The sequence below is a fragment of the Rhinolophus sinicus genome, chromosome 17, assembly GCF_057876585.1.
Source record: "Rhinolophus sinicus isolate RSI-liver-muscle chromosome 17, RSI-T2T, whole genome shotgun sequence".
Classification (NCBI taxonomy): Eukaryota; Metazoa; Chordata; class Mammalia; order Chiroptera; family Rhinolophidae; genus Rhinolophus; species Rhinolophus sinicus.
The window spans coordinates 193307626-193332784 of record NC_142517.1 but is presented as its reverse complement, the minus strand read 5'-3'; the positions used below and the strand labels follow the sequence as shown (position 1 = coordinate 193332784).

At 32.8% G+C, this 25159-nt stretch overlaps 1 protein-coding gene and 1 pseudogene across 3 annotated transcripts in view; both read right to left on the bottom strand.

The window, feature by feature from the left end:
- SPAG16 (sperm associated antigen 16) overlaps positions 1-25159 on the bottom strand; it is a 749410-nt gene that overhangs the window by 313858 nt on the left and 410393 nt on the right. The gene's annotated exons all lie outside the window — the stretch shown is intronic.
- LOC109445084 (destrin pseudogene) lies at positions 21915-22427 on the bottom strand (annotated as a pseudogene).

Below are 25159 nucleotides of genomic sequence, written 5' to 3'. Positions count from 1 at the left end.
GAAGCTGGGAAAACACTCCACATTCTGCCAACCCTATAAGGTATTACTTTTCCTTCCATGTTTCAAGGTCATCGTGAAGAGACTAGGTCAGGTGATACAATTCCACAGCTGTTTTTAAAATTCCATATAGAGTATCTTTTTGAGTGGCTTATCAGAGAAATTATTAATAGATATATTGCAAAAAAAAAGTAAATAACATTTTAGCTTCTAATATGGTCTTTTCCCACAATGTAACTCTAGTATTTTGACTAAAGACAATTTATCACCCATATACAGATATAATAATATTTAAATGTAAATATAAATCACACTTCTAGATATATTATTTTTTATGTAATCTTCAATTTTGGACCAAATATATTTAGAAAATATATTTCTAATTACCCTTATGTCAGAGCAAGAGATGAATATACAGAAATGTAAAAGGGAAAGTACTCAGTTTAGATCTGACACTTTTCTAATAAATATAAAAAAAAACACCATATCAAATCCTTTTTGAAATAAGTCAAAACATAACTGATTAACTACTAGAATCAAAGAAGAACTACAAAATAAATGACTTTTCTAAAAACCACAATAATTATTTTCCTGACAACATCTACTGCTTTATTAACACTTCACTTCCTAAAGAAAGAGTACCAGGCTAGGAGCTTGGGTTTATGGACCAATTCTGCCATACATGTATATAGGCAAATCACATACTCTCTACACTTATATATAATCAGGATAAAGTGAAAATGTCAAAGCAATTTGAAAATTGTAAAAGGCTGGCTAAATAGTAATCAATATCATTAACACCCCTTACGTGTCTAACAAGGTAATAGGAGTTTGATTATTTCCATCAGGAAAGATTTCTGCGAGAAGCCATATCTGACTTGGACATGTGAGCCTGACATGACTTTCCTTGGCTGTGGTAAACTATGAGGACATGAGAATTAGTGGGGTCATATACAGTAGCTATTTCTACTAAGGGCATGCTCAAGTGAATTTATTAAATTGGAGCTTTAGAAACTAGACTAAATGAAATAAGTCAGAAAGAAAAAGTCAAGAATCATGTAATGTCACTCTTACTCGTTTGTGGGATATAAAACTGAAACAGCAAAGGAACAAGACAAATGACAGAGAAACAAAAACTCATAGACACAGACAACAGTTTAGTGGTTACCAGAGGGTACAGGGGTTCAGAGGCGGTAGAAGTGAGAAAAGGGGATCAAATATGTGGTGATGGAAGAACTGACTATGGGTGGTGAACACACAATGCGACAGATAGATGATGTATTACAGAAATGTATGCTTGAAACCTATATAATTTTACTAACCAATGTCACCCAGTAAATTTAATTAAAAAAGAAACTAGAGAGTTAATTTTTAAAAATGAAAAAACCCATGATAACAGACCATGTGATAATGCAAACATGGATATAATGCAATTGATGTTTGCTCTTTTTTCCTGCAAAATGGGTTGGAAAAAAGGTCTTATCTTTGGTACGATGGCCTGAGAAGATATAGAGAAAAGGGTGAGGGTAGCCAAGTAAAGATTAGGCAACTCTATCAGGAAATGAGAAGATAGAGGGTTACCGTGTCCTCAGTTTCCTTACAGAGAATTGGACCCACAAAGCAAACATTAACTGGAGAATCATTCTCATTTTCCTAGTACTTTCAGCCCATTATAGAACGCAGACTCTGGGTGGTGGACACACAATGTGATATATAGATGATATATTACAGAATTGTACACTTGAAACCTACGTAAATTTACTAGCCATTGTCACCCCAATAAACTTTAATTAAAAAAAAAAAAATACAGAATTATCCATCCCTGTACCCAGAACAAATTTGAATCCAGCATTCAAACTCCTGCAATCGCTGGCATGTAAGCTACAAAGGCTTGCCCTAGCTATTCCAATAACTGCAATAATAGGACCTCATTTTACACAATTGAATTGTCTACATTTACAGAAAATATTTCTGGATTTGATAGGAATTGCATTAAATTTGTATATCAATTTAGGGAGAATTAACATCTTTACTATATTGATTCTTCTGTACTATAAACAATTTTTTCATTTATCGAGGTCTTGGATTTCTTCCTTTAGCACACAGATATTACATATTTTTTTATTCTATTTATACCTAAGTATTTCTGTTTTTGGAACTATTGTGAGTAAGTAGGATTTTCAAAATTTTGGTACAATTGTACTTTGCTGGTATATAGAAATAAGATTGATTTTGTTTGTTGATCTTGTATTCTTCAGCCTTGTTAGACTTTATCCCACTAATTTTAATATGCTATGCTTTCACCTAATCAGGTTGTTTCTAATTTCCCTGTGATTTCTTCTTCGACCTTTGAGTTATTTACAATGTATTTTTTAATTTCAAAATATTTGGAGGTATTCCAGATATCTTTCTGTTATTGATTTCTAACTTAATTCATCTTTGTACAGGAAACACACTGTGTGATTTAAATCATTTAAAATTTATTGATCTTGTTTTATGGCTCGAAATACAGTCTATCTTGGTGATATTCCATGTGTACTTAAAAATAATGTGTACTCTGCTGTTGTTGTGTGGAGTGCCCTATAAATCGCAATTAGGGAAATATGATTGATGGTGTTGTTCAAGTTTTCTAGAGCTTCACTGATTTTCTATTTGTTCTATCAAGTATTCATAGCATGTATTTGTACAGATGACCTTTATATAAATGGATTCAAACACCCCTTTGGAAAAGTTAGGCATTTATCCAACTAATTATCTATTTGTGTCTTATATCATCATCTCAACTCCTTCAGTTTACAATCCCTTTATTCTTCCATTTCAGTTGGCTACTTCTTGATAGTCTATATTGCATGTGCATATAATAGTGCCACCATCATCCTAGAAAATCTTTCATGATCTGCTAAAAATAGATACAGATCCTCTCTTACAACATTAGCACACTCTTCCTTGTTTATATATTGTTGTTAACACCATTTACTAAAATGTAAGGACTTTGTGGTTAAACATGTGCCTATATATTCTTAATATGCGCAGAGCTCAATATTGCCCCTTCTTGACAGTGTCAAATATATGCCTAATTGAGAAATTAAACATTAGCCATGTGAGTGAAACTGCAATTGTCCAGAATTATGATTCTAGCCTCAGACAAAAGCCAGAGAACTAAAGATGGGGACATGAACAGAGAAATATTAGTCTATAAACGACTACTTAGAGAACTCAATCCAGAAGTAGAAGGCACAATCTAATTTGACTTATTGAACGTATGTGATTTAACATTAACTTGATTTATCAGAAAATTAGGATAAGCCTGAAAACATAGTTAGCATGAACCATTAAATAAGGTACTGGATCCAAAATTTAGCCTTTCTCCTGCAGGATGGTGAGCCTCAGAGGTCGTAATACAGGTCCATTTCAGTTAAAGATGTAATAGACAGGCATTGGGTGTGGGAGAGAAATTTGGAAGTATCAGTGCCTGAGTAGAAATAAGGACACGGTTCAGAGCCAGGTGAAAGGAGTAAATATCAAGCTGCAATCTCTAACATATTGTAGGAGAAGGGAGAGGGAGAGGGAGGGGGGGAGGGGGAGGGGAGGGGAGGGGAGGGGAGGGGGAGGGGGAGGGGGAGGGGGAGGAGAGAAGGAAGGAAGGAAGGGAGATTATAATGCATGACCAATTACAAGATTATCATGACCTTGAACAAATGAATTTAGATGTTCTATTTCCTCCCACTGGGCTTTCCATAAAGGATAATTATGATCAGATCTCAGGATAATAAAGATAGCTTTGCAACATTTTGCTTTGTTACCCTCTTCAACTTTTAACTATTTTTTGATACTTTCTTAGATTATTTTGTAAAAGCTAGGGGCAGAAAAATTGACTAGAAACTGTCTTCATTTAATGAGCAATACTAAAAAAAGTTTATACTATGTTTTATTAACTGCTATAGTTATAGACATAGTCCAATTTCTTTTTCCCCAGTTTCACAAGTTGTAATAAGGCACAATTTAAACCTGTTCTATGTCTAAAAGAAATATGAACAGTTGAGCTTTTTTTAAAGTTTAAGAATAATCAAAATAGCTGTTTGAAGGTAAGGTTTTTCTCAGTGTTCATTATTTCTTTGAAGTATTCTAACATTATTTTGTTTCTTTTGTAAACACTAGCATTTTATAGATTCAAATATGAGGCACTTTATAAAATTTTAATTTCATTTTTTACCTAAAATATACTACAGATTTTTTCCATGGATTTCAGTGTACTTCCAAGCTAAGAAGGTATAAACACATTTTAAAATATGGCCTTTTAAAATTATTATATTTAAATGTATGTTTAACAAGCATTTCTCTTGACAGATATATACAAGATAGAACTGAGTAGTTTATTGTTAACTAAATTAATATAAAACATGTCAGAAAAAAAAGTAAAATAAATAATGGGAACAATACAGTCCATGTAGCATAACCTACTCATTGGTTCTTTGCATATTTTCTGGTCCAGAGCACGTAATATTTGCTCATCTTAGAATGTCTTTCTGGCCCCTGGACAATCCAAATTCTACCCAAACTTCAAGGCCCACCTCTAGTCCTACCTTCTCCGTGAAGTCTTCCTTTATCACCCTAGAAAAGGTAAGGTCCTTTTCTCTATATTCCCACAGGACTACAAAGAATCATTATTTTCTTTTAGTGCTTACTACCTCCTGCCTTGTATTAAATGTTATAGTTTATTAACATATTGTGTCTATATTTCTTTCAGTGCCAAAAGACAACTACTTTCCCTCATTCCTCCTTATAGAAAGAGAAGTTACCAATTTGATTTATCAGCTTCATGACTTTAAGTATAGCAGATTCACTAGTGTGTAGGCCCCTGCACGTTGGAGAGCCATAGCCGTGTGTAACTCTACCCTTTCCCTAAGTCCTGAGCTCTTGAAGATATGAAGATGTCGCCTGGCCTCAGCAGCCTCTGCCATTTCTCTGTGCAGCTCTCTATTCTCCTTCACCTGTTAGAACTGACTAGTAGAATGATTTTCTACTAATGAGAGTATCATTTGGGTACTCTGTCTCTTTATTCCCACCCTCTTTGCTCACACACCATAGAGCGCTGGTTATTGTCCGGTTTGCATCCAGACAGAACTCTGCATCATCCCCACTTCGACATTCTGTCCACTTCACTTTTGTACTTTTGTGTATAGCTCCATGGGGGGATTTTATGTGGCAGAAGTGATTCACAACGCAAGATTCGGGTTTGTAAGAACCTTCTTGCAGAGTAATATAAATCGTTATCAAAACTGTACTGACACAAAAAATAATTAGGTTTATGTTTGCCGAATAGATTTGGGAATCCTCAGTCAGAAGGATCGTGTTATAAACTATTTTGACACTATGTTTAAGATGATTTAATAGAATTATTTTCAGTAGCATCAAAAAAACATACTTAGAACTTATGCTATCAAGTATCACAGGTTTTAATAAGTCAAACTTTTTTTCAGACACAGAGATCTTCTTACAAAAGAAAGTGTACTTAAAAGTCCAATGTGCTAAACAGCAAAACATAAAACCCAAACTGCTTGACACGGATGTGAAGGACTCACTTCTTCATTTGTTCATTCAACAAATACTTTTCGAGGACCTTCTATTTTCTATACTGCATTCTAAGCAGTAGGACATATCACTATAATTCTGGTAAACTATTCCTCTCAGAAAGCTGTTATTATTGGGTTTGTGTGTGTAAAACAACAGCAAATAAATATTTAAGATATCTTATTGAGGTAAATTCGACAATAAAAATTAAAAGTAGTATAAGGTACTATTTAGGTAGGTAGTCAGGGAAGTCCTCTCTAATAAGATGATTCTGAGCAGAGATTTAAATGAAGTGAGAGGGTAAACCATGTGGAAGTGATGTACTGGTATAGTAAGGTCACTGAGGCACAGAGACGCCTTTGGAGGAGCAGCAGAAGAGAATGGAATGAGGGATGGGGAAAGTAGAAGCAGATGAGATGTTGGAGATGGAGCAGGAGGCCAATTCACATATGGCTTTAAACCATGGTAAGAATGTGGGTTTCTTTCTCCTCCTATTTGCTTTTTCAATGCTCTACCTAAGGCACCTCCTCAGAACACCTGAGTCCCTGCGGAGAGCCTAGCTTTAGAATGGCTGACAACGAAAAAGCAGATGTTCAAACTTGGGAGCTCCACAGACTGCTTGCCATATACCAAGTGATGGGCTGGGGTTTGGAGATACAGCTCTCTACAGGACAGATAAGGTCCACTCTGGAGCTGTGTTGCTAGACTGGAGGGAAATACGGAAACTGATAGAGGTGGAGAGTTATGGTGAGCTTTGCTGTCCAGCCATCCAAGTTGAAAGGACACAAATAAGGCTTTGACGTACTGCACACCATTTTATATAGTATATATATATATCTATATCTATATATATATATATATATATATATATATATATATATATATATATATATATCTGTGTCTACTTCTGTATGTACACATACATATATGTGTACATCTGCATCCATGTACACATGTATTGCTATATCATGTATATGTGCATATACATATATATACTTCCAAGTATTTTGTTCTAAGTCATAAATGAGGTATAGTTCTATATGCGATGTCAATTTGAAACATATGAGAAGAATCTCAGTAATAAGTTCGGTAATCAGCAATTTGATTTTTTAGCCAGTTGATAATATTCATGTAATTGGATTTGATAGAGTAACATATCAATTATTTCAATCATATTCATCCACGCATATAATGATATAAGCAGCATTCACTTCTCCATTGGGAATTCCAGCTAGAAAATGAAGAAAGTGCTACCAGTCACGAAATCTCTTAATCCTGATGTCAACCTCATTCAGTTCCACTTATTCCTTTTACTCCATTTTTTCTTCTATTTTGATGTATGTGATATGGACAGAAGTTTATAATGAGTTTTATGCTTGTTCCATTGCCACAACAATGATAAGACTACGATTTCTAGCTTTAGGAAGCTAGGGTAGTATCTTTATCGTTTTTCTTATTCTACATTATGTCCTAAACATTAGAGGATAAAAACAGTAGAGTAGACCCCCCTTATCTGTGTCTATATGTTCCAAGTCCCCCAGTGGATGACTGAAACCGTGGATAGCACTGAACCCTATATATATATATATATATATATATATATATATATATATATATATACACACACACACACACACACACACACATATATATATATACACACATATATATTTATATATAATATATAGGGTATATATATATTTATATATATACCCTATATATATATATTATATATATAAATATATACACACACATATATATTTATATATAATATAATATATAGGGTATATATATATTTATATATATACCCTATATATATATATATATTATATATATATAAATATATATGTGTGTATATATATGTGTGTATATATATATATATTTTTTTTTATTTCCCCCTACACCACATAGATACGTTTTCACTTAAAGGAAGAACTTTATGGCTTCCCTTTGGCATATGTGAACAGCCAGCATCACTACTCTTGTGCTTTGGGGCCATTATCAAGTAAAATAAGGATTACTTGAACATAAGTACTGTGATATCACAACAGTGCTTAATCTAATCATTTATGACCTAGGCGGCTACTAAGTGACTAAAGGGCAGGGAGCATATGTAACGCGGATACTTTGGACAAAGGGATGACTCATGTCTAGCCACGATGACGCAGGATGGTAAGAGATTTCATCATGCTACCCAGAATGACATGCAATTTAAAACATTAATTCTTATTTCGGGAATTTTCCATTCAATACTTTTGAAACTTGGTTGACCACTAGAAAGTGATACCATGGATACGGGGGGCTACCATTTGTCAAGGGCTTTGTCAACCCCCCCATTTTCCTGGCACACAATAAATATTGTTTACTAATGACAAATAAGCTAAATGAATGACCTAATAAAGCTTTGTTTGTACTCAGGAGAACTACATTTCCCTTGGGGGAGGTTTGAAAATCGAATCAAAACTCATTCTGCTTCTAGATGGTAGAATAATTGGTACCCAAAGATTCTTCATTCATGGAATATCATAGGCCTTTCAAAGTATGTTTGCAATTACGTTAAATTTAATTCTAATATATACTGACTATAAGAGCTGTTATTAGATTTTCAAGAGGTTAAGCAGGTCTTTTCATACAGGCCACTTAAGTCATAGATAAAAAGTTATCCAGAAACCAAGGATGACACTAACAGAGTAAGTGCCACCTGAGACTGTAATGGTTTACTACTACTACTGTTATTGTTATTATGCAAAAACAAACTATCTTAAACTTTGTCTTAATGAAGCCTGAACTGGCTCATTCTAAACTTGTTACTTGATCTTCAAGGCAAAATACCAAACCTTCAAGTGACCTTTAAATGATTGATATATTTAGCATTTCCAGCTAATTTTACCAATCTTAAATCTGCAAAACAGGGTACCACAGTTCTTTCTTTTAATTCATAAGCAAAATGTTATAAGCTTAAACCTTTAGTAAAAAATATTCTCTTATGTTTAAAATTTTCAATAACAGCAATTATTTATTATACATTCTACAGCATTTTTCACAAAAGCTTAGAATTTATACAAGACAATTTAATTTAAAGTAAGTATTTAAGATAGCAAATTTTGTTACGAGTTGCATTTAGGACTGTATGAATTCCAGGTGACTATTTGAAAATATAGTAATAATAAAAGTTGTTAAAATAATAATATTATTAAAATACATTTTTGCAACTTTTCTATGATTTATCATTTCACAGAAAAACAAACAACAACAAAAAACCCAACAATATTTGTCTTAATTAACAAATTTTGAAAAAGCAAAGAATTTGTGATTTTTCCAAACTCCATAGAGGTTAACTTTCAACTGTCATATTTTGCTCAATGATTTTGTGGTCTTACGTTGTCAAAAGCGTTTGAGTCAAATACTGTTATCCTGTAATCTCAGATGAACCACACCATGTACACACTCCCTCTTCTCTCTCTCTCTCTCTCTCTCTCTCTCTCTCTCTCGCTCTCGCTCTCGCTCTCGCTCTCACTCTCGCTCTCTCTCTCTCTCACACACACACACACACACACATACACACACCAGAAACTATGTCTTAAGGATACTTTTCATTTGTTTGTTTTCTTTAATGAAGACATATTTTATTTCCAAATTCTCATTGTTATAAATTCCTTTTTAGAGCTAAACAGTGCTTCAAAACTTTGTTGTAAATAATTCTAAAATACAAAAGCATCTTCAAGTTATTTTTGGTTGCTAAGACAATATTTGAATTCATTAGTAAAAATGATATAACAGAGAATATAATTAACGCACTTGACAATTAACTTCTCACTGAATTAGATTCTCAAGAAATTAGAGAGAGAATGTGTGCAGTTTTTAATTGCAATAAAAAACAATTGCAGACTAATGGATCAAAACATGTAAACATGGTGGCTTGTTATTTATTCTTAAAATCACTCAAAGTTATTCCTTCCTTTACTGACTTCAGAAAATAGATTGATAAATGTAACATAAGTTGGTACAAATTGAATAAAATACTAGCTGGATCTCTAATGTTACTGTTACATATAACTAAGAACATACTTCTTATAGTTAGGCTATAACATGCATTAGTTACTAACTTTAATATATGCAATAGCTTGTCTAGCTCTCTGTTGTAAGCTTCACATTTTCCTTAAAACAGTATAAACAAAGTATTTTTGAAATGTAATAAAATCAGAAACTCAAATATTAATTCAAAAACTGGATCTTTCATGAACTAAATTGGTTTACTTCAAAAATGGTTATCAAATAAGCCATTCGATTATTATGAGCATGTGTGTATGTATGTCTAGAAAGGGAATGTAGAGAAATGCATAGACAATCTATGACAGTTTATCAACGGCCTTGTATAATAATTAAATCACTATGGATTTTTTTATTCTTTATAGTAATATAAATTCAATATGACTCTCTAATAAGGAGCTACTTAGGTGAGTGAAACAAATTTAAGTCTACCTTCAGGTAATGCTATTTTCATTTTTTTAAAATTTTACTTTATTACTATCAGTCTCTTATGCCGGTGAATTTTGACAATTTTCCATTAAAAGAAAGGTGTTTTAAACTGCAATGTGCAATATAAAACGTAAACAAGAATCTTTTTAGAACTTGAAACTCAGGAAATATATTTTTCTAAAATAACAGCAATAATTAAACCCTATGTATTGTGAACAGCTTACTTATTGGGAACACAGATATATTAAAATCTCACTGTCTGGACTAATGTTGAGAAAAATAATGTAAATAACCACAAGTCTCTTTGGGGGGAAAAAATGTCCCTTGAAAGCTATATTTCAAAATCCAAGCACAACATTTTCTCCTCAGGGAATCTAAGAACTCAATGAATTGTGTGTCCCCATTATTCATATGTTGAAGCCCTAACACCTAATGTGACCATATGGAGTAAAGAAATAATAAAGGTTAAATGAGGTCATAAGGATAGGTCTATGATTAATAGGAATAGGTTTTTTTACAAGAGACACCAGAGAGCTTGCTGACTCTCTCCACTATGTGAGAAAAGAGAGAGAGGGTAACCACCTGCAAGCCAGGAAGAAAGCCATCACCAGAAATCAAATTAGTTTGAACCTATATCTTGGACTTCTGACCTCCAGAACTAAGAGAAATAAATTTATGTTGTTTATGCTATCCAGACTGTGGTGTTTTGTTGTGGCAGCTCAAGCAGAATAATATTGGAAAGATCCACATGCTTTCACATTGCAAGTATTTACTCTTAACTTTTCATGTAATTCTAATAGGTCTGATTATGTCATATACAGTGTATGTCTATCGCAATATTGCAAACAAAAAGAGTAATCTGGGAAAGCAGAGAAAAATATTGTCAGTCTGGGATATTTATACCAGTGAGATATAGAAGAGGGTAAATTGAAGACTAGAGGATAAAGCAAAACTGGGAAAAGATGGTCAAGACAATTTCAAAAGCTCAGTAGTGTAAGCTCCAAGGCATCTCTTTTATGGCGAGAGAAAAGCCACGAGGTTTTATGTCAGAAGACCTGGGTGAATCTCAATTGTCTTAATAGCAGTATCTTGGATAAGATTCTTAGCTTCCTTGAGACAAAATTTCCTATATTGTAAAATATAATTCCTTACAAAGAATTAAAAGAGGGACATGACTCATTGGGTACCAGAGGGTGTACGGTGGTAGCCAACCTCTAAGAGGCCCCCAAAGATCTCTTGGTATTCCCCTCACATTGTACCAGAGTTGTGCTCATGACCAACAGAAGATGTGAAAAGTGGTGGTATGTCACTTCTGAGATTAATTTATAAAAGATACTGAAGTTGCCATCTTTAGTTCTGTCTTTCTCTCTCCTTTTTTTAGATATTCCAGGGTTTTTTGTTTGTTTGTTTTGTTTTTTAGCCTATTGTGGTGGAATTTATTCCTCTCCCCCACAAAAGATCCATTCCGGAATTTACCAAATTTTCTTTTCTAATATATTAATAGGTTAATTTTGTTTTTTCCTCTAGATTATCAACTATGATACTTTTATTTATTTGTTTATCTGTTTGTTTATATTCTATCTTACTTAGTTATAAATGTATTTCTTTGAAAACTGTTTTCTTATCAGCATTTGCACTGTGCTATGTAATATTGTCACTTCCGTTCATTAATTAATAAATATATACTTACATTCTAAAATTCTCTTAGATTTGATTGTTATTAAATTGTTATATGATTAAATATTTGATTTAACATTTTGTTATTAATTTCCAGTTTTATGTCAGCAGGACCTGAGAATGTGGCATGTATATTTCTAATGTTTGAAAAATTTTGATATGAACTTTATATTCTAGGACATCATCTTTATCACCTTTGTAACTCTTCTATAGGTATTTGAGAATGATATATGTGGTTTGTTTTTAAGGTAGAAAGTTTTATATGTATATATCTATCTACATATTTATATGTCTGTATAGATATATACACATATATATCTTGTTATTTTGTATATTTAAAGTCTGACTTTTTATTGATTTTACCTTTTTTGATTTATTGAAGACTTAGAAAATAGAACATTATTATTTGAACATCATTATTATGATAATGGTAGTTTTGTCAATGTTCATGCAGATCCCTTTTTTAATGATATCTTACTCTGGTAGCTGATGGTTGACGATAGTTACAAAAGCAGACAATATTATGTAACAATTAAGGTCAAAGTCTCCAGAGCCTAAGTGAATGAATTCAAATCCCAGCTCTATCATTTGCTGCTTATATGGCAAGGCAAACTTCTTAATTTATCTGTCTCAGGTTTCCCATTTATAAAACAGGTACACCGGTAATAACTGTCCCTAATTAATAGGCTACTGTGTGAGTTACCTGAGCAGCCACTTATAAGCATTTAGAATAATGCCAGGCATATAGGAAGCACTCAATAAAAACTGGCTCATAGTATAATGAGCTGTATTGTGGATTTTAAATGGTATTTATTTAAGTACCTTTCTTATACTATTTATTCTATTTCCTTGAAATGTACTCTGATATTGATATTTAGACATAATTTGTTTTTTAATTGCATTTGCCTCATGTTTTGAAACTTTAGGTGTCATGATGTTTAGGTGGGTTTTTAAATAAGTAAATTTAGTTATTTATTGACAAAAACTGAAAGTCCCTGGAGTTTAAGAAAGCTTAACATAATCTTATATATTGTAATAGCTAATGCTATCATTGATCATTTTATTTATTTATTTTTTTACTTTCCTTTTTCTTTATTTTTAAAAATATTTTCTTTCATTTATTATATTGATTTGAACTTTGTTTCTGTCTTCTGTAATAATTAAAAAGCTACAAGTTATATTTCCTTTAGTGGTCAAGAAAAAATAATAAATATTGATTTCTCTTCATGGAATGTGATTATTATGTTTTACATCTTTTTCTCCAAACCCCTCAAACTCCATCAGGTTTTTAGAGAAATCTTGGACATTTGTTCCACATTATTATTTTAATCTATTTTTATTTTCTTATGAAGTATTTAATATTTCTTGAAATTTAATATCCATATTAATAATAAATATGCACTTAGTACTATATTCTCCTGTTTTTATCCCTCTTTGTTTCATTCAAATGTTTAATATTTTAATTTTAATTAATTTCTACATTGGCTAGGATATTTTTCGAAATGTTTGCATGAAGAACAGGTAACTTTTAGCCAATGACAGACTAGGTATGGAATTCCTGAGTCGCAATCTCTTGTTTTCGTTGTATATATGTATGTACAAGTATATATGTATGTATGTATGTATGTAATATTATATAGGCTTATCTAATTGTTCCTCTTCCACTCTGGTTTTAGATGAGCTACATTTTACAAAAGTCCTCAACGTTTCCAGCATTTGGATGATGAATTTTCCTAGTTTTGGTACAAATATATATTTTCTCTTTTCCTTTCCTTTGCGTTGTAATGATAAACTTTAAGCAGAGAGTAAAATTTCCAGGTCCGATCACTATCTTGGACTTGAAGTAACTCATATGCAATTTCTGAGGGTCTACTAGATAAGGCCTTTATATATTGTCTTTATACACTAATACTTATTATCTCTGGTGAGGTCTCAGTGTCATTATATGGAGGACATTTTAGTTGCATTAACTATGGGTGATGAACAACAGAGGATGTGCATTCTACCAATTTTGAATGGCTGAGATGAACCTTGCTGATACTATATACTCTCGGAAATTATTTTTTCTTTCATTCTGTCCTGGACAGATTAATCTATTTTAGTCCTTATTATGTCTTATAATAAAGTGCTACAGATGGGAGGCAGCCATAAAATACAGAAAAACAAACAAACAAACAAGAAACACCTGGTCACGGAAGAGATACTTAGTATTTTTGTCATGGTTATGTTCATTTGCTTAGTACTATAAAGTGTTGGGGCAGAGATGGTTTGGACAGTATTTTGGATTAATTACTATTAAATAATCAAAGCACAGGAAATTATTTTCACTATAGCTATGGGGAAATTTTACTAAGAAAGTTGCTTAATATTTGATTGTCATAAAAAACATTTATTAAGCATCCATGTAGATAAAACATCCAGGGCATTAAAAAGAAACTAGAAGTGATGCCATAAATAAAGCATGTTGTTAATTGACATAGACTTATGGTATAGAATTAATATTTTAGAATATTTTTAAATAGAAAATACTGTTTATTCCAAAATAGGGAGCCAAAATACTATAATTAGAAGGCCCTGAAAATTCTGTACACATGTCAACATTGGTCTTTAAAGTCAGGGTAATGGACACTTAATCGATGAAAAATTATTTCATAATAGGAAGAAAATACACCTGCTATTGTTATGAACAATATTCAATAGAGAATCTAAATTCTTGTTGCAAAATATAGGCTTAATATATTTATTGCATTGTGTTAGATGTAAATGCAAAGTTTGTGATGGATTAATAACTAAACACTAGAAATGGCTTTCATTTGTTCTACAAAATACACTGGAATTTTTAAGCTATTGATTTATATAAATTTTCCAAATGAGACATAATTCTTAATTACTCATATACAAAAGGAGGAATTCAGCTACTAAGAAAAATATACTCATCTTAAACCAACACATGCTTTCACGTTTTCAATTCATTCTATACATAATTGTCAAACTAAACTTCTGAAGCAATAGCTTTAATCTTAGTATTTCTTTCCTTAAAAGTTTTTATTTTCATTGCCCTTTGACTAAAATATAAAAGTATTTATCATCTGTCTCTATCTTCCTTCAAAACTCTACAAATAGCCTACAGACCCATAAAACAGGATACTTCTCTGTTTTTCTCATTCCTTGTATTACACTCACGCTGTCACAGCTGAGCCTTTTCTCCCCATTATTTCCAACAATAAAAATCCCACTTAACCTGCAAAGTCCACCTTAAAAGTTATCATTATTTATCCTATCGCAACACCTTGCTTTATTGCAGGTCATAAACTACCTTGTGTAATAGAAATTTATATGCAAGTCATATGAGTCTCTAAATTCCTTGAGGGCCACTCTTCCACCTGTATGTCTCCTATACGACTTATTACAATGCCTGTCATATAATTCTCAGGTACTTACTAATTCCACTGACTCTAGTTAGAATATAAAACTATAGTACAAGGTGTGATATCAGCAAAATGGTAGACCAGGCAGCTTCAAACACCTATCTCTTTACAAAATCATTGAAAACAAGCAGAAACTGTCAGAACCAACTTTGTCAGAACTTTAGAATGCATAATCAAAGGATTACAGCAACCAAGCAAATGCTGAATCAAGAAAAAGACAACTTAAAAAGGTTAGGAAAGAGTTGTGGCATTCTTACTTACGCTTACTTGACCCCCTCCCTGGCTTGGCAGCAGTCCCAATAATGGAAGCCCATATTCCCAGTGTTGGACTGTAGTCCCTGGTTCTGGAGGGAGCAGAACCAATCTTATAAACACATTATTGTGCTTGTCTGTTCTAGCCTGTCTGGCAGCTACCTGAAGGACTGACACAAGGGATTAATATCCAGAATACATTAAGAACCCCTAGCTTCATTGCAGTATTACTCATGGTGGCCAAGACAAGGAAACAACAAAAGTGTCCTTCAATAGATGATTAGATAAATAGATGATGATTTTATATATATATATATATATATATATATATATATATATATATATATACATGAATATCACTCAGCCATAAGATGAAATACTACCATTTGTTAAAACATGGATAGATCTTGAGAATATCAAGCTTAGCAAAACAAGTCAGACACAAACAGTTTGAGAACCACATGACTTCACTCATATCTTGGATATAAAACTGAAAGCAACAAACTAGCAAGACAAAAACAAAAGGGGAAAACAACAACAACAAAAAAAACAAACTCATAGACACAGACCATAGTTTAGTGGTTACCAGAGGGTAAGAGGGTCAAATATATGGTGGTGAAGGGGGAACAGACTCTGGATGGTGAACACATAATGCAATACAAGGTGTGACAATGAAGTTCACAAACTTGTTGCAGTGCTGTTGCTAACCTTTTTTAGAATCAGGAGGATTATTCATTATGAATTTGTACCACCTGGACAAACAGTTAACCAAGTATACTATTTGGAAGTGCTGAAAAGGCTGCGTGAAAAAGTTAAACAACCTGAACAAGAGCAATAATTCGTTGCTCTTGCATGATGACAATGCACCAGCTCACACGGCACTGTGTGTGAGGGAGTTATTAGCCAATAAACAAATAACTGTATTGGAACACCCACCCTACCCACCTGATCTAACCCCCAATGACTTCTTTCTTTACCCAAAGATAAATGAAATATTGAAAGGAGACATTATGATGACATTCAGGACATCAAGCGTAATACAAAAACAGCTCTGATGGCCATTCTAGAAAAAGAGTTCCAAAACTTCTTTGAAGGATGGACTAGGTGCTGGCATCAGTGCAAAGCTTCCCAAGGGGAGCACTTCAGAGGTGACAATAGTAATATTCAGCAATGAGGTATGTAGCACTTTTTCCAGGATGAGTTTGCAAACTTAATTGTTCGAACGCGTGTATAGATGATGTATTATAGAATTGTATACATAAAACTTATATAATTTTACAAACCAATGTCACCCCAGTAAATTTTAAAAAAACTTTAAGAACTACAGCTCAACACCAAAATAACAACCCAATTTTACAGTGTGAAAAAGTCTTAAATAGATATTTCTCCAAAGATGACATACAAATGGCCAATAAGTACATGAAAAAATGATTAATATCTTTAGTCATTAGGAATTATGCATGATAGCAAGGAGGTGAAAAAATGGAACCCTTGTAGATTGCTGGCAGAGATGTAAAATAGTGCAGCCATTGTGTAAAACATTTTGGCGGTTCCTCAAGAAGTCAAACATGTGAATGTGTACCACTATCGCTCTGAGTCACTGCTTTCAATTCTGTTAAATACATATTTAGAAGTGGAATTGCTGGATCATATGGTAATTCTATATTTTGACTTTTTTGAGACACAGTTTCTGTTTGAGATGATGAAAATTTTTGAAATAGATTATGGTGATGGTTATGTAGCATTGTAATTAGTATCACTGCAAGTTGTACACTTAAAAATAATTAACGTGGCAAATGTCATACCATGTTTCCCCAAAAATGACACCGGGTCTTATATTAATTTTTGCTCCAAAAGATGTATTAGGGCTTATGTTCAGGGGATGTCATCCTGAAAAATCATGCTAGGGCTTATTTTCCTATCAGGTCTTATTTTCAGGGAAACATGGTGTGTGTGTGTACATATATATATATGTGTGTGTGTGTGTGTGTGTGTATATATATACACACACATATATATATACACACACATATATATACACACACATATATATACACACACATACATATATACACACACACACATATATATACATACATACATACATATGTATGTATATATGGCTGCCTGTCTGTGTGTCTGTCTGTATATATGGGGGGGGCGGAGAGAGAGACAGAAAAATGTATATACATTTTAAGAAAGGAAAACTGTCTTAAAATTGTAATATTCAATATATACTGATAACAAAAGATGAATACAAGTCACATGTGACTTCTGCAATTACAAGAGGTGCTCAAAGTGGTTACCATCTGCATCTAGACACTTCTGATTATATCGAACTACTGCTTGAGCAACATTGACCAAAGTGTCCTCTTGTATACATTTTTTGGAACGCCTGTGTGTGTGTGTATACATATCTATATCTATATCTATATCATTTATATCTATATACATATACATAATTTTAAAAAATATATAGTTCACTAATTTTACATTCAAGTGGTATATATAATAGTCATATAAGCAGATGATGGCAGATATAATTTCTAAGGACTTTTATAATTAAGTTTCAAATATATGAATGTTCCATAAATCATCAGCATTTTTAAAAAGGGTTTAACATATTCATTAAATGTGAAAATAAAGAAAATACTGAATTCAATTAGCAATAGACAGTCTTGCACCAATGATGCAATTGTTATGATTGAAAAGTTGCTCTTACTATACTTAGATTTCGAATATCAACAACTGAATTTTTTCTTGAAAATTGTTAATTAATATCTTTGCAAATTTATTAATATCATGTTTTCAAATAATAAACTAAATAAGTTTAGGGAAAAGAATGCTTATTTTAATTGTTAGCTAGTTGACGAGGATTTCTATCTGTTGATTATATTAAATGAAAAATGAAATAAAACATGTACCAATTTGTTAATATACATACTATATTCACTATCACTGAAACAACCTAATTACTTTCTTGGGTATCAAAACAAATATGGCATTAGTATGATTAGTGTAGGAAAACTGTAGTCATGCTTAATGAAAATTAGGCTAGTTCTGTCAGTATTATGAGCGGAAGGGGTAATTATGTAAACTTAATGGGTAAATGTACTATGTACCATATATTCATTCAGCACACATACATTATGTATGATAAACATATGCATGCACACATTATATGAATTGCCTAGGTTCATGAATATACATGGAAGAAGGACATCTACCAAATATTTCTGAGGCCAGAATGCACTTTTTCCTAAAGCACTATGCCTTCAGATCCTATTAACAGAGAGGTTGCCCAGCCATTTTCATCAGTAGTGGACTGTTACAAACTTTGAGGATTACCTGACTGTCAACATTTTACTACTGTGTCATTTTTTTTTACTGTTAAATAATTACAACCAGATTGGTTAAACTATATCTTTTATTCCAAATTTTACCTGCACTCAGTTCATTAAACTGTGACCCTTGAGTTCAGGATTGCAGGTCTTATGGATTAACTACCTGGCATCTTCTACTGCCACAAGACTTAAAGTATATGCAAAATATATAATGCATAGGAATCAGTTGGCCCTAATCTGCATAAAGAATCATTAAAAGGCACTGATGGCTCCATACTATACCAAAGAGAAAGTCCATACTCGGTTGGCCTCCATACCTCTGCCCTCTGTGTCAAAATGCTTTGCGAACCTCAGTTTCCACCACACTTCCTTCTATATCCTACACTCACAACATTGGTATTCCTTGCTCCTGTCAAACGATCACGTTTCTACCTCTTTCTGGAGCTCTTTTCCTTCTCTGTTTAAACCCCCCCTCAAATGCTATGACTTTAGTCAAGTCTCTCATAGTTATTTAGAGAGTGGTTCTTCGGCAAGCCTCCTGTAACACTTTGCACATCTGTATATTGTCTGACTCCTTGAGTGAACAATACTTGTATCTGCCACCTCTATAAGATGTGAACACTTCCAAGGAAAGGGAACTCAGCATAAAAATAGGCACTGAACATATATTTGCTACATAAAAAGTTAGAATGAAGTTCTGCAATTTACAAAACACTTCCAGATTCATTATTTCATTTGTTTAGCTTAAGGTAATAGATATGATTCCCATTTCACATAAAGGGGGCATAGCATAGCAATCAAGAAATATGTCCAATGTCAAACATTCAGTAACACTGGATGGAGCCAGGATTTAAACCTAAGACTTTCGATTTCAAATTCACAGCTTTCTGTAACTTGGAGAAGAGAAATAAAGAAGGTTAGTGAAATCATTGCCCAAGGACATAGGATTTGACTTCCATTCTGAATCTAAGCCCAGTAAATTTTCTACTCTATCATCAGAAATCTAATACTACAGACTTAAAATAAAGTAGTTATTTTGAAATTGTAGGTAAATCAGTGGATTGAGGCAGCTATGTAGACAGCTTCGTATAATGTGTTGGACATTACAGAAGTTAACTATCTTTACACATTGAAATAAATTAACAATAGGCCACTAAATAAATCAATCAGATATTCCATAAAGGAAACACAATCACTATAAACTCCTATTATCATTTAAAGGAATCCTGTTACCCTTCAAGTGCCATAAAATCGGCCTAAACACAGTATACACAGTGATTACGCAGTCTCAGTGTATAATAAAATGTGCATAAAGCCACAAAACATTATACTCCTACACTACATATTTAATCTAAAATCAAGATGCTAGCTCTAATAAATATAAAGAAGTATGACAATTTAATTTATAATTATCTTACTCCATTTTTTAGTAATCATAGCAGAGATTAAGGTAAATTTTACATTTTGGTTTTTTTCTCAAAAGCTTAATTTAAGTACTTTATTGGTTTACATTTTTCTGTACTGAAGTGTACATTTAAAACTGACCTTAGAATCACAAATAAAAGGTCTTTTTCCCCCAATTAACTATGGTAGTACCTGCATGTTTTAAAATCTTATAAATTATTTCATCTGTGATTTTACCATGTCTCTGTTTTGTTTTCTTCGATCTTTTTATTTACCTTTGAAATTTGGCTTTGTTGTATTTAAGGGGTTTTATTGGGTAAAATTCAAAGTGACAAAAAAACCATTCCCTAATGGATACCAAAGGAGAGATAAATAGATATGATGACTGCCACATATCATGAGTTCAAGATAAAGAAAGTGCTGATGGGAAATTTTGTCAGACAGAATAGAGTCTGAGGTGAAACAGTTACAAGATCTAGTACAATTTTTATGTTCTTACAGTGGACTGTAAGAAAGAATAGCAATATTAGGTATGCTGAATGATATAACAGGTTCTAATGTAAAAATCATGAGAATAATGAAGACTACCTGAATTTATAAGCAGAAAAAGTAGAACTAGATTGAACTAAGCTATTCAAAAGTTGAAAGAGTCTAAGAACCACCTACTGAGTCTAGTTAAACTTCCAGCTCCAAAGGTGAGCTCAGACTGACTCTCCCAGAGCTTCAGGTGACCTGCACAAGCTGTAAGCATCTTGGAGCCAGAAGGAAGCAGGATAAATAACGTAACTGCTAGGGTGCGAATTTCATCTTCCCCTTACGCTTCCCTTGGTGAGTACAGGAACACAGGTGGCCATAGTAGGTCACATACCATATCAATCAAGATAAAACACGAAAACAGAAAAGCGAAGGTAGTCAGAAGACAGGGAAAAATGAGCAAGCAGCCAAGAAGCACTTAAAGAAATTAATTCAAACATTGTTTAGGGTATAAAAAGGCATTATTATTTTCAATTATGCTTATTTTTTCACTTATTAACTAAATAAATGTATATTGCAAAGTACTTGGAAAATGTGTAAAGAAGTGTCAAAGAAAATAAAAATTACCTTTAATCACATAGCTCAGAAAAAAATACTTGTAAGATTTTGGTATATTTAAGAAAATTATTTCTCTCTCTCTCTCTTCCTCTGTCAGCTATATTTACATTAATATTTTTACAAAAGGATTATACAGTATATAAAGTTGTACTTCTGCTTTTGTATCTAATCTAATATTAGGGGTACTTTTCTTGTTATAAAATAATGTTTTATTTAATGTTATAAAATAATACACACACACACAAAGTGTGTATATATACATATGTATATATACTTTTAACACTTTAATTCATTGACATTTTTGTTTATATGGTGAAATTAGGATTTAAACTTGCATTTTCCCCCGAACATTCACTAATGCCTAAGCTCATATTTTAATGATAATAGCTTTAGATACATTTTTTATATGCTGAGCACACTATATATTTGATATATAATGGGTCCATTTCTACTCTATTGCTTCTCATTATGGAATCAAATCATTTTTTCTTTTGTCATTTTAGATTTATTTAGGGCTGTTTGCATATTTATAGAATATTTTGTTTACTGTAACAGATGACAAGACAGCTCCCCCTCAGTGCAACCCTGGCCTAAACATATCTGCTTTAGTTATATAGCAAGAGAACACATTAAACATGGAAGCTTTCGATTCGTGGCACTGAATGATGATCTAAGGATCAGGACATCCTTCCAAGGCTACAATTAAAGATCCACCTAACTTTTCAGCAATGCAAGCCTGATTGAGGTCTTCTGGACCATTTGCTTGACATTCATGTTTTATTCCTTGGAATTTATTTTTGGTTACAATCCTGGAGCTCGCCTAGATCATTTTACTTTTCAGAGGTACTAGCTCTGGTGCACACACACACACACACACACACACACATCAACTCTTTTCTGGGTTCCTTGGTGTCAAATCTTGCATTATACAAAGCACAATGATAATCTTTCTCAGGAAGCATTCCCACAAAATGCATGAAAGGATCAGTTATGGTCCCACCAACATCTCCAACCTTCTTCAACAATGGTGCAGTCTTTGTCTGCACTGAGGCAAAAAAAAAAAAAAAAAAAAAAAAAATTACAACTTTCTTTTCTTGATTTTTTTCTGGTGTGTAATCTTATGAACTTTCATGTCATAAAAAATGTGATATACTTCACCAGCAGCTTGCACTCCTGAGGCCATCTTTGCCGGAGCAGTAGCAGGGACATGGCAGAGGGAGCCAGCAGGTACCAACCAGTCCTCCTCACAGAAGTGGGATCAAACAACCCAGGCATTTCTTCTTATGTGTTATTTTGCCTGATATTTGTTAAAATCAATTTTGTTTTATCAAATTACAAAAAGAGTTCATGGGGTTAAAACTTACAGGAATCAGGGTGATGGTAGATTTTTTTCTATTATATCTGATTTTATGGGATGTGCATTGAAAGTTTTAGCCATGTTGTAGCATGTTTCAGAATCTCCTTTATTTTTAAGGCTGACTAATGTTTCATTGTATGTATATACCATATGTTGTTTATCCACTCATCTATCAGTGGACACTTGGGTTGCCTCTACCTTTTGGCTATTCTGGGCAATTCTCCTATGAACATGGGTGTACAAATATCTATTAGGTTGGTGCAAAAGTAACTGCATTTTTTGCAATTATTTTTAACCTTTTAAACTGCAATTACTTTTGTACCAACCTAATATGTGTGTGTGTCTGTGTATATGTGTGTGTGTATATATAAAATCTAAATAGAGTTATTATTAGTATGGAGATTGAACCAGTGATCAAAAACCTCCCAACAAGCAAAAGCCCAGGACCAGACGACTTCACTGGTGAATTCTACCAAACATTCAAAAATTTAATACTAATCCTTCTCAAACTCATCCAAAAAATATATTAGGAGGGAACTCTTCCAAACTCATTTGATGAGGCCAGCATCATCCTGATACCAAAACAAGACAAATACACCACAAGAAAATAAAATTTCAGGCCAATATACCTGAAGAACACACATGCAAAAATCCTCAACAAAATATTAGCAAACCACATTTAACAATACATTAAAAAGAATGTACACCATGATCAAGTAGGATTTATTCCATGAATGCAAGGATAGTTCAACATCCACAAACCAGTCATTATGATAAACCACATTAACAAAAAAAATCTGCTTTCAAGAGTTTAGAGCTCCATAGCCTTAGTTATTACTTTTTTTCTACATTCTATTATGCCCTTTAATATGTGTCCTCCATATCACTATTTTAATTATCTTCAATATCAGTTTTGTTCTTAACTCATCTCCATTGTATTTTTGAATTCTACTGTCGTTTTTGGACTTCTTTCAATTCCTCTATAACCTAAAGCTGGCTCAAAACGATGTTCTGAAGAGAATTCTGGTACTTCCAATTAGTAATCCTCTGTATTACCCCTGACTGATTGAACATAGGTGATGTTCTTAGAACATATTTATGCATTATGAGGAGCTACACTTTTAAACTCATCAATGCATCCATTATAAGGATACTGTTGAGAACATCATTTAATGCACCACCCTACATTGTTTGATGAGCTTCTTCAGTGAAAATTCTCACTTACTAATAATGTTTAATTTTTTTCTTCTTAAATGCTCAGCTTGGGTGTATCTTAAACTTGTTTAATTATATAAATTAAATGTCCTTTGCTTGGCTATTTGAAAGCTTGAATCTAAGTGTTACTGAGCATTATGAACTGCACTGATAATAATAGCATACATTTTTGTATATTCCTGGTTTGATTTTCTCTCCTTAATATTTATCCTTTCTTATTTTTTCCATCTTTAATTTATACTCTTTTGTCATGTCTTATTTATCTTTGTAAGCAGGTTTAAGTATTTTCTGGAAAAAATAAGAATGTAAATAAATCAAATTAAGAGGAGAAATTAAGCCTGGGTCAGGCATGTTTTTGCTTCTTCATATCTTCTGTGTTTCATGTACTTATGTCTTTTGTATATAACTATTTAGGAACTGGAGAACTTATGTTGGGCTTGCTATGTTGCTATCTTAATTTTGAACATTTCTCCACCTTAAAGGAAAATGTTACTGTTGTAACCTTGAATTCATGTACACTATATATCTCTAACTTGGGATAATTTTAAAATTCAATTTATTATAATTGATATTTCTATTTCAATGTTTTGTGTGTGTGTGTGTGTGTGTCATCATAGTAGCCAAATTTTAAATACTAGCTTTGTTTCTTTGTAAATGTGATTTTATATTTTCTAAAATGTTCCTCTATTTTCTTACTTATTCAGAGTTTACATGTCACCCCCAAATAATGAAATCTGGAAAATTTGGGAAAATTTGAACCCTATTTCCTTGTATGTTTAAATATGGAGACTGTATTTTAAATATCTTGGTTACCAAACTAAAAGGATTTCGGAGAGTAAATGTTAATCAAATTATGCCAAACGTATTATAAGGAAAACTATGTCAAAGGGAAAATGAGAAATGATTTATCTCTAAAGCAAAAGAAATGCGTCCTGAATAATATTTTTTTGATGCCTTGAGGAGGCACAAAGACAATTTAGAAGCTACTCACTTTTGTGCAATGCTCTGGAGACCTTTCAAACAGGAGCAGTCATTGTTAAAGGGCTATGTGACCTGTGTTTGTATTCCAACTGAAATATACCAAAGATAAAGGGAATGGGCTTAAAAATGAGGTGAGTGCATATGTGCATGTGTACCCCTCCGAAAGCACGTACAAAGAGAAAAACAGTCACTTGACAGTGTGAGAGTTTTGTTTCCAAATCTCATTTTCTCTTAATTTTTAGAAGAATAAAGGGAAATAAAGATCATTTGCAAAGATTGTCACAGGCCACAAGAACTGGAATCCGAACGAGAAGCACTGATGTGTGAAGCAGCCACTGCATGAACCTTTTCTTTGATATAAT